The following is a 9,344-nucleotide window of genomic DNA, read 5'->3' on the forward strand; positions in this document are numbered from 1 at the left end:
CAGAGTTTATTTATCCATCTTCCACAGACGGGCTTTTTGACTATTTCCATCTTTTTGCTATTGTGGATAGCATTGCAATAAATATGGGTGTGCATGTGTCTGTTCACGTTTTGGTCTCTGTTTCTTTGGGGTATACATCTAGTGGAGAGATTACTGGGTGATTTGATGCTTCTGTTTGCATTTGTTTAAGGAAGTGCCACGCTGTTCTCCACGGTGACTGTACAATCCTGAAATCCCACCAGCCATGTCTGTGTTTTCAATCTCTTCACATCCTCTCCTGCAATTGTTATTATTATTGCTATTTTTAAATTTTGCTGTCAGTGTCCATGTCATTGTTCTTTTCAATTGCATTTCTCTTATAGCTAATGATCAAGAGCATTTCTTCACTTGATTGCTGACCCCTGGATGTCATCTTTGGTGAGTTGTCTATTCATGTCTTCTGTTTGTTTGTTTGTTTTTTAAGTGCCTAATTGGTGTTTTTCTTATTGAGATATCACACTTTTCTATAGATTTTTGAGATTAGCCCTTATTCAATGTATCATTGCCAAATTTTTCCCAGTCTGTGGGTTCTCTTTTTATTTTTTGAGGCAGTCTTCTGATGTACATAGGTGTTGTATGTTTAGGAGATTCCAGTCTTTCATTTTGTCTTCACAGGGTGGGTGTTTCTCATTATGTCTGGTAGCGCGTTTATGCCTTGTATAAGTGTCCTTAATTTTGTCCCTATCTTTTCACTGATGATACTTAATTTGCAGTTCTAAAGTTTATATTGAAGTCTTTCATTCATCTTGAGTTCGCTTTTGTGCATGGTGTAATGGGTCCTGTTCAGTTTTGTGCAGGTGGAGATCTATTTTGTCCCAGCACCATTTGTTGAAAAGACTCTCTTCCCCATTTAAAGTATCTCCGTTCTTTATCAAAAATCAGGTATTTGTACGTGGTCAGATTCACCCCTGGGTTCTCTGTTAGAATTCATTGGTCTACATATTTATCACTGTACTAACCCCAAGCTGTTTTGATTACCGAGATGGTGTGATACGTTCTGGAATTGGCAAATGAGAGACCTGCTACTTTGTTTTTGTTTTTTAGCGATGGTTTGCTTATCCTGGACTTCTTTCCTTTCCATATAGAGTTGGTGATTCATTTTTTCCATTTCTTTGAAGAATTGTGCTGGAAATTGGATAAAAATTGTACTGTGTTTATTGCATTGTATTAATATATTGTTTTAGATAATATTGACGTTTTCACTATACTGTCTTCATATTCATGAACATGAAAAATGGATCCATTTGTTTCTTGTAGCAGTGGGTTTTTTTGGTATGAATCTTTTGTTTCTCTCATTACACTTATTCTTAGATATTTTATCTCTTGGGAGGTTATTATAAATGGTACTGTTTAAAATGTTTATTTTCAGAGTATTCTTCCTTAATATACAAGAATCCTATTGATATCTGTATGTTGATTTTTAAAATCATTTTATTGGGGCTCTTACACAATCCATACAGACGTCTATTGTGTCAAGCACATCTGTACATATATTCCCATCATCATTTTCAAGACTTTTTCTTTCTACTCGAGACCGTGGTATCAGTTCATTGCTCCCCTCCTGCACCCTCCCTCCCTTATGAACCCATGATAAGTTATAAATTTTTTTGCATGTCTTACACCAAACACTGTCACCCTTCACCCACTTTTCTGTTGTCCATCCCCCTGGGAGGGTGTTATCTGTAGATCATTGTGATTGGTTCCCCCTTTCTCCCTCCACCTTTCCCTTACCCTACTGATATCACTACTCTCATTGGTCCTAAGGGGTTTTTCTGTCCTGGATTCCCTCTATTTCCAGTGTGTATCAGTGTACATCTTCTGGTCTAGCCAGATTTGTAAGGTAGAGTTGGGATCATGATAGTGGGGGTGGCGGAGAGGAGGAAGCATTGAAGAACTAGAGGAAAGTTGTATGTTTCATCGGTGCTATACTGCACCTTGACTGGCTCGTCTCCTCCCCGTGACCCTTCTGCAAGGGGATGTCCAGTTGCCAACAGATGGGCTTTGGGTCTCCACTGCGCACTCCCCCTCATCACAATGATATGATTTTTTGTTCTTTGATGCCTGATACCTCATCCCTTTGACACCTCGTGATCACACAGACTGATGTGCTTCTTCCATGTGGGCTTTGTTGCTTCTGAGCTAGATGGCCGCTTGTTTACCTTCAAGCCTTTAAGACCCCAGACACTATCTCTATATCATCAGCTTTCTTCACCACAGATGCTTATGAACCCACTTTGTCTTCAGCGATCGTGTTGGGAAGGTGAGCATCACAGAATGAGGGAGTAGAGGCCCAATGTCTGTCTGCTACCTTAATACTTAACATACAAATATATGTACATAGATCTAGTTCCCTATTGTTATATATAAATATATTTACATATGTACATGCTTATATTTAGACCTCTATAAATGTTCTTTGTCTCCTAGTCTTTTCCCCCTCTATTTCCTTTTACTTTCCTTTTATCCCTATATCATGTTCAGCCTTCACTCGGGCTTCAGTAATTCCTCTTGGCTACAGTGCCCTTGATCAAACCCCACCAGGCCTCCTACACCCTCCTTCCCATCGATTTTAGATGACTCGTTCCCTTGTCCCTGGGTTTGTTAACATCCTCCTTCCTTCCCCCCCCACCTTCCCCTCTCCCTTGTCCCCCCCAGAACTGCCAGTCCCATTGTTTTCTCCTCTGGATTGTTTATCCTACCTGTCTTATCTAGATAGACAGGCAGAGACAATAATAAGCACAAAAACAAGACAAAGCAAAACAACAAAAGAAAACAAAAATCAAAACAACAGCAAAAACAAACGACAAACAAAGAAATGCTTGTAAATAGTTCCATATCTGTTTGTTGACCTTTAGGAGTGTTTTCCAGTCAAGTCTGATGGGGTGCCATGCCCTGACCCCAAAGTCTATTTTTGGTTTTCCCCGGGTACTTCATTGCTTTTCCCCCTTGCTGTTCTGCTGCATGCCCTTAGTGTTGCGCCCTGGAGGGGTGGGTCAGTGAGGAGGTCCTGTCCCGTGGTGGGGCTGGCCCTACGGTCCTCTCTGTGCATTGGCTGCTCTGAGGCATGTTGATCTTATAGTCTGCCACATGGCCACGTTTTCCAATTAGTTCCAGTAACTTTTTTTAATGAGTCTTTGGGGTTTTCTCTATATAAAATCATATCATCGGCAAACAGAGAGAATTTTACTTCTTATTTTTCAACTTGAATGCATTTGATTTCTTCGTGATGTTTAAACCTCTGGCTAATATTCCCAGGACTATATAAAGTAAGAGCTGTGATAAAGGACAGTCCTGTCCTGTCTGGTGTCCATTAGGAGGGGGAATGCTTTCCGTTTTCTCCGTTGAGTGAAAGGCTGATCACTGGTTTTGTGTATGAGGCCTTCATTATATTGTGGAATTTCCATTCTATTCCTATTTTATTGAGAGTTTTATAGAAAATGAATGTTGAGTTTTATCAAATTACCTTTCTGCCTCAATTGGCATGATTATATGATTTTCTTTTGTCTTATTTACATGATAGAAAAATGGATTATTTTTCTAATATTGAACCATCCTTGCAGACTTGGTATAAATTCTACTTGATCACGATGTATTATTTAAAATACATTTTGTTGACTTATACTAGCTAGAATTTTTAAGGAGAATTTTACATCTTTGTCCATAAAGTATATTAGTCTATAGTTTTCTGCTCTGGTGATGTCTTTGCCTGGTTTTGATATTAGGGTTATACTTACTTCATTAAATGAGTTTGGTAGCATGTTGTTATTTTCTGTATTCTGGAATATTTTGTGTAAAATTAGTGTTGACTCTTCTCTAAATGCTTAGTAGAATTCCTCCGTAAAATGATTGGGTCCTGGACTTTTTGTTCTTGGGATTTTTTTTGAGTTAAGTGTCTGTTTTAATTAAAAAGCTAACAAACTGTCTAGTTACATTTCGCACCACAAAAACATAAACTGGGTGATAACTGAGTATCTGGCTAAAATATTCAAAGCTGAGGATTAAAAACAACACACAGTCCTCAGATTCAGTTAAGGGAGTCTTGCTACATACAGCTAACCAAGACCAGGGGTACTCCTCAACTCTAGGGGGCTGGCAACGATCCTAATAATCCCATGCAGACTATGTACCTTAACTAGCCCCTTTCCGGTGCCCAGTACATGAATAAAGATAATACTTTTGTTAAGTCTACTTCTGCAAACTTTGCATGTTGTTTTATTTACACTGCCTAATTTTAAAAGGTTGCTCAAGTTAACTAGACAGCAAACTAGGCAGAAATCACTTTACAAAAAGAGGGAAAGCCCGAAATACCACTTTCTATAGAGAACCCACAGTTCAGTTTATTAAGAGAAAAACAAAATTTTTGATCACACCAGGAGAATCTCAGTTATACATTTTAGAATCCATACTCCACATGGAATGAGAGCAATATTCTGCCAATACAATAGATGTGCTGCTGCCATTTGCCTACTGTTTTGTCGAATATCAACAATTACAAACAGAGCGGTGCAACTAGTACTTGGAATGATCCTCACAGTGTTACAGTGTCAGGCACGGCGTCTCTCTTCTCTTCACACCACTGGTTCTCTTTGCGCACTTGGGCTTCCTCCTCTTCAGGAAAGTCATTTTTGATATTGAAGGTCTTGCGAATCTCCTCAGGAGATTTCCCCTTGATCATATTGGCAACGGTCTTGCAGTAACGTCAAACAAACCTTTAATGTCTAAGTAGTTTGCAGCCAGAATAAGTTCAAAAAGTGTTCCCTGGTCAACTTTCAGGAACTCTTGGTCCCAAAGTGGGATATCATCTGTTCTTTTCTCTTTGTTCTCATCATCCTCAGGAGGAGGAGGGTCATCCTTGTGGTGGGTGCACCACTGAATGACCTTTTTTAATATTGCTGCATTAACATTTGGTAAAGGAACAGGATCATCACCTCCTTCATCATCCATTCCCAAATCTTCCAACATGGTCTTGATGGTCACAGATTGCTTGGCAATTTCCACATCGACTTCAAATATCTCTCCATCAGAACTCCGCAATTTAATTGAAGACATGGTGATCTCTCTTCGGGAGGTAGCGGGCCCAAGGTTGGCGAGCACCGGGAGGCGTCAGTGGCTAGCGCAGAGAAAGGCAGAGAACAAGGGCACTGTTCTTGGGATTTTTTAATGGCCTGCTCTACTTCTTGTGTTATAGGTCTGTTGAGGTTTTCTATATGAATTTGAGTTTATTCATGTAGGCAATACACTTCTTGAAGTGTATCCTTTTCTTCTAAGATTTGTAATTTGTTGGAATACAGTTCCTCATAATATTGTGTAACTATCTTTTTTTAATTTCAGTTTGTTTTGTTGTGATATTGCCCATATCACGTTTCATTGGTAATATTTGCCTTCCCTCTTTTGTTAAATTTGCCGGTGTTAATTTTGTTATTTCTTTCAAAGAATCAACTTCCTGTTGATTTTTTCCCTTGTTTTTGTTTTATTTTGGTTCATTAATTTCTACCCCCTTTTTTTTTCACTTTTTTAAAAAAACATTTTATTAGGGGCTCATACAACTCTTATCACAATCCATACATATACATACATCAATTGTATAAAGCACATCTGTACATCTCTACCCCCTTTTTATTATTTCTCTTCTTCTAGTACCTAAGGGTTTGCTTTGGTGCTCTTAGTCTAGTTGCTGTGGGTCTTGGGTGAAGGTGCTGATTTGGGTTCTCTTTTGATGAGCACACTTACTGCTGTAAATCGCCCTCTGAGTACTCACTGCCGGTGCTGCATCCAAAAGGCTTCGGTATGTTGTATTTTGTTCTCATTGTTTGCAGGAATTTGAAAATTTGCACTCTTTATTTCTTCAATTACCCAGTGGTTTTTAAGTAAGATGTTTTTCAATTTCCATGTAATTGATTTTTTTCAAGAAATCCTAAGTTTATTTCTGGAAGAACTTGACAGAAGGAAACACTGGGTTTGAAAACTCCCAAGGCTGCTTCAGGAATTCAGTGAAAAGAAAGCAAATTATATACGCTACACTCTGTAGCAAACGCAGGAAAGCTTCAATGGGTTTATTACGATTTATTACAACAGGTTTATTACAATCTTCCAGGAAGGGTAAAAAGAGGCCTGGGTCACAGGAAGCAGAGAGACATCGTTGGGTTTTTACTAAAGGTCTTAAGCGTCACTGCTCCTCAAAATGGTCTTGTTTGTCCTGATGGGCTGGTTTGCCGAAAGGTGATGACTGAGTCTAAAAGGAATTTCCCTGCAAGAGGGTTGGGAGAATCTGTTAAAATTTGGGTTTTTCTGCAATCCAACTCTTAAACAGACAAGATTTGAAACCATGTCCCATTGCTAGCATTCAACCTACTATTTACCTCCTCTATCAAATGGGGCCCCATTAGAAAGTCCCGGGTGCAGTGGGAGTAAAATGTAGGGCAGACCTCAAGTAGTGAAAGACACCAGGTTCACTGAACATGTAGAGAATAAGGGAATCCCTAAGGCTATGGCCCTTAACCACTGCTGAACTCACCCCCGTGGCTCCAATTTTATTTTATTTTTTATAGGAATTTCTTTTTCTTTTTTTTAATAGTTTATTAGGGGATCATACAACTCTTATCACAATCCATACATACATCATTTGTGTAAAGCACATCTGTACCTTCATTGCCCTCATCATTCTCAAAACATTTGCTCTCCACCTAAGCCCCTGGCATCAGCTCCTCATTTTTTTTCCTTCCCTCCCCTGATATCCTCCCCCCCTTGATTTTTATATTGTTGATTTCTCATTTTATATCATGGTGACCTGAAAAGGTGGGTTGTGCTATCTGAATTTAAAATATATGAACCAAAAAATGTATGAACTTAAAAATCAAGTTGATTCATTGTATTGTTTAGTACTTCCATGTCTTTGTTGATTTTCTTTCTAGTTGATCTGTCTTTCCTCTAGGAGGATGTATTGAAGTCTCCCGGTATTACTGTAGTATTGTCTTTTTGTCTCTTGTATTTGGAGGGTCTTTCATTGGGTGCATAGATGTTTATTATGGTTATGTCTTATTGTTAAATTATGGCTTTAATCTTTATGTAATGGTCTTTGTCTCTCCTGATGGCTTTTACTTTGGCATCTGTTTTATCAGAAATTAACATAGCTACTCTTGATTTTTAAATTGCTGTTAGCTTGGTATGCATTTTCTTATCCTTTGATTTTTTTTATGTGTGTGTCATTTTGGACCTTGTGTTTGAGGCATGTTTCTTGTAAATGACATATTGAACTCATCTGCTTTCTTATTTCGGGCCTTCTTCTCTAGAGCAGTAATTCTGCTCATAGGTCTTTTGGAGAACTTGATGTGGGTTAGGGATCTTCTTCTTGTACCCCTCAAAATACATATATTCTTAAATACAGTATTTTGAATGTAAGTTGATAAACATTTTTAGAAATTGCTCTCCTGATGCCTAAGAACCTCCCCTTCTAACTACTCTCTTTCCCTTCTCCTCTCCCTTTGAGATTTCTGGTAGTATTCATGCCAAAATTAGTCCACCTGGTCTCCTTTCAGAAGTGTGTCATCGCCACACTATTCTCAGTACCACGAGTAGTATTAATAGGAACTACATGGTTTATATAATATTCTCCACGCATCAACTGATTTCATCTGCCCAACAACCCAGAAAGGAAGGGACTGTTATGGTCTACGTCTTTACAGATGAGAGAACTGGCTGGGTATGTGTTTTGACCATGCCACAGAGTTCTAAGTGCAGGGTTTACTTGCCCTGCAACCATGGCGTTATTGCCTGTCATGCTTAACGGTTATTTCCTTTGACCTCCCCCCATATCTGCCACCCGAAACCCACCTTCTTCACCACCTCCCACCTCTCTGAAGTTTCCTCTTTCTCCCGCATTCACACCATCAGCCGACCCCAGGTGGTGTCTTTGCAGTTGCTGGAGTGTGTGTGAGCCATGCAAGGGTTTCATTTCCCCTTCCATTCTCAGCTGAGCCGTGTCAACCTCCATCACCCTCGCTAGCCGTAAATGGGGCGCTCCATCCCTTTCTCACAGCCTGCCTGGACACTTTGAGGACTGTGCATCTGAAAATCAAGGTCGGAGACTCTGAGTTGAGCACCTGATTTGTGCCAGGCTCTACGCTTGGCATGGAGACACAGAGCCCAAGCTTTTATAGCCCCAGTACCAGTTACTTCCAGGTACCTGGAGGCTCCAAGAGAATTAGTCTGATTCCGTCAGGCATGCCTGTGGAAGGTTAGAGCTCTCTCTACAGTACAGCTGACTGCCCTCTGAGCCAGAACACATGTTCCTTAGGCCCTGCACGAGAAACATCTGGCTGACAGTTAACCTCTTCCTCCCCTGCCCAATCTCAGAACAGCCCGACAGTTTCAGTTGGGTTAATCATCTAACTATCCTCCACACATTCTTTTCTTAGTGTAATAAAGAGGTAGGTAGTCAAAAACACAAGTTCTTTTTTTCTAGCTTCTATGCGAACCAAGAAGGGAGTATAACAGATCAACAACTGGAGCAAAGCAAAGCCACAAAGCCCCTGAATAGCCCCCAAAATAGACTTCAGGCTAGGAGGGGCAGTTTCCGGAACTCCCCCCAGGGCCAGTGGGGAGCTAGTCATAAAGGTCAGCAGACAAACCTGGAATTATCTACGCTTTTTCATTTTTTAATAGTTATTATTTAAGATATATTTTTCTATGTATTTTTTCCTTTTTTTAGTCAATTTTGCTTTCTTTTTGTATTGTCTAAGTTATTGTTGTTTTGCCTACCTATATGAGATAGGCATGGGAAGCAAGCTTGAGTAGAAGGCAACAGGACTGAAGGTTCCAGAGGGACTTAGGGGGAGGAAGAGGCAGGGGAAGGGATTGGTGAGCAAACAATGCCATAGGCAGGGGAACAACTAGGGAATTAAAATAAAAAATGAAGAAGACGTAGAGATCCTGGGGGTTTGGAGCAAAAGCAATCTAGCTGAGAGTAATTACTAAGAGGCAAACGAAGGGTGAGCATGATGGTGGGAAAGGAGGAAGATAAAAGGAAACAGAGGAATGATTTAGGAAGCAAAGCTATGGATACAGGTATAAATAGGTGTACACTATGTAAATATATTAATTCTTAAAAATAGAGGTATTGGCATAGGTACATATATTTATATGGCAATACATTGAGGAAGTGGAGGGACTTTGGCCTCTGCTGAAGCCCTCCCTCAATGCAAGAACACTTTGTTTTAGCAGCCTGGCATTCGGTGATGTTCACCCTCCCGGCACAATCGCTGAAGACAAAATGGATGCATAAGCAAATGTGGTGAAGAAAGATGATG

At 39.9% G+C, this 9,344-nt stretch overlaps 1 pseudogene; it reads right to left on the reverse strand.

Annotated features, from left to right (window-relative positions):
- Positions 1 to 4,567: 4,567 nt before the first annotated feature.
- On the reverse strand, positions 4,568 to 5,088 carry LOC142422193 (S-phase kinase-associated protein 1 pseudogene; annotated as a pseudogene).
- Positions 5,089 to 9,344: the final 4,256 nt, after the last annotated feature.

The sequence above is a fragment of the Tenrec ecaudatus genome, chromosome 12 (assembly GCF_050624435.1).
Source record: "Tenrec ecaudatus isolate mTenEca1 chromosome 12, mTenEca1.hap1, whole genome shotgun sequence".
Taxonomy (NCBI): domain Eukaryota; kingdom Metazoa; phylum Chordata; class Mammalia; order Afrosoricida; family Tenrecidae; genus Tenrec; species Tenrec ecaudatus.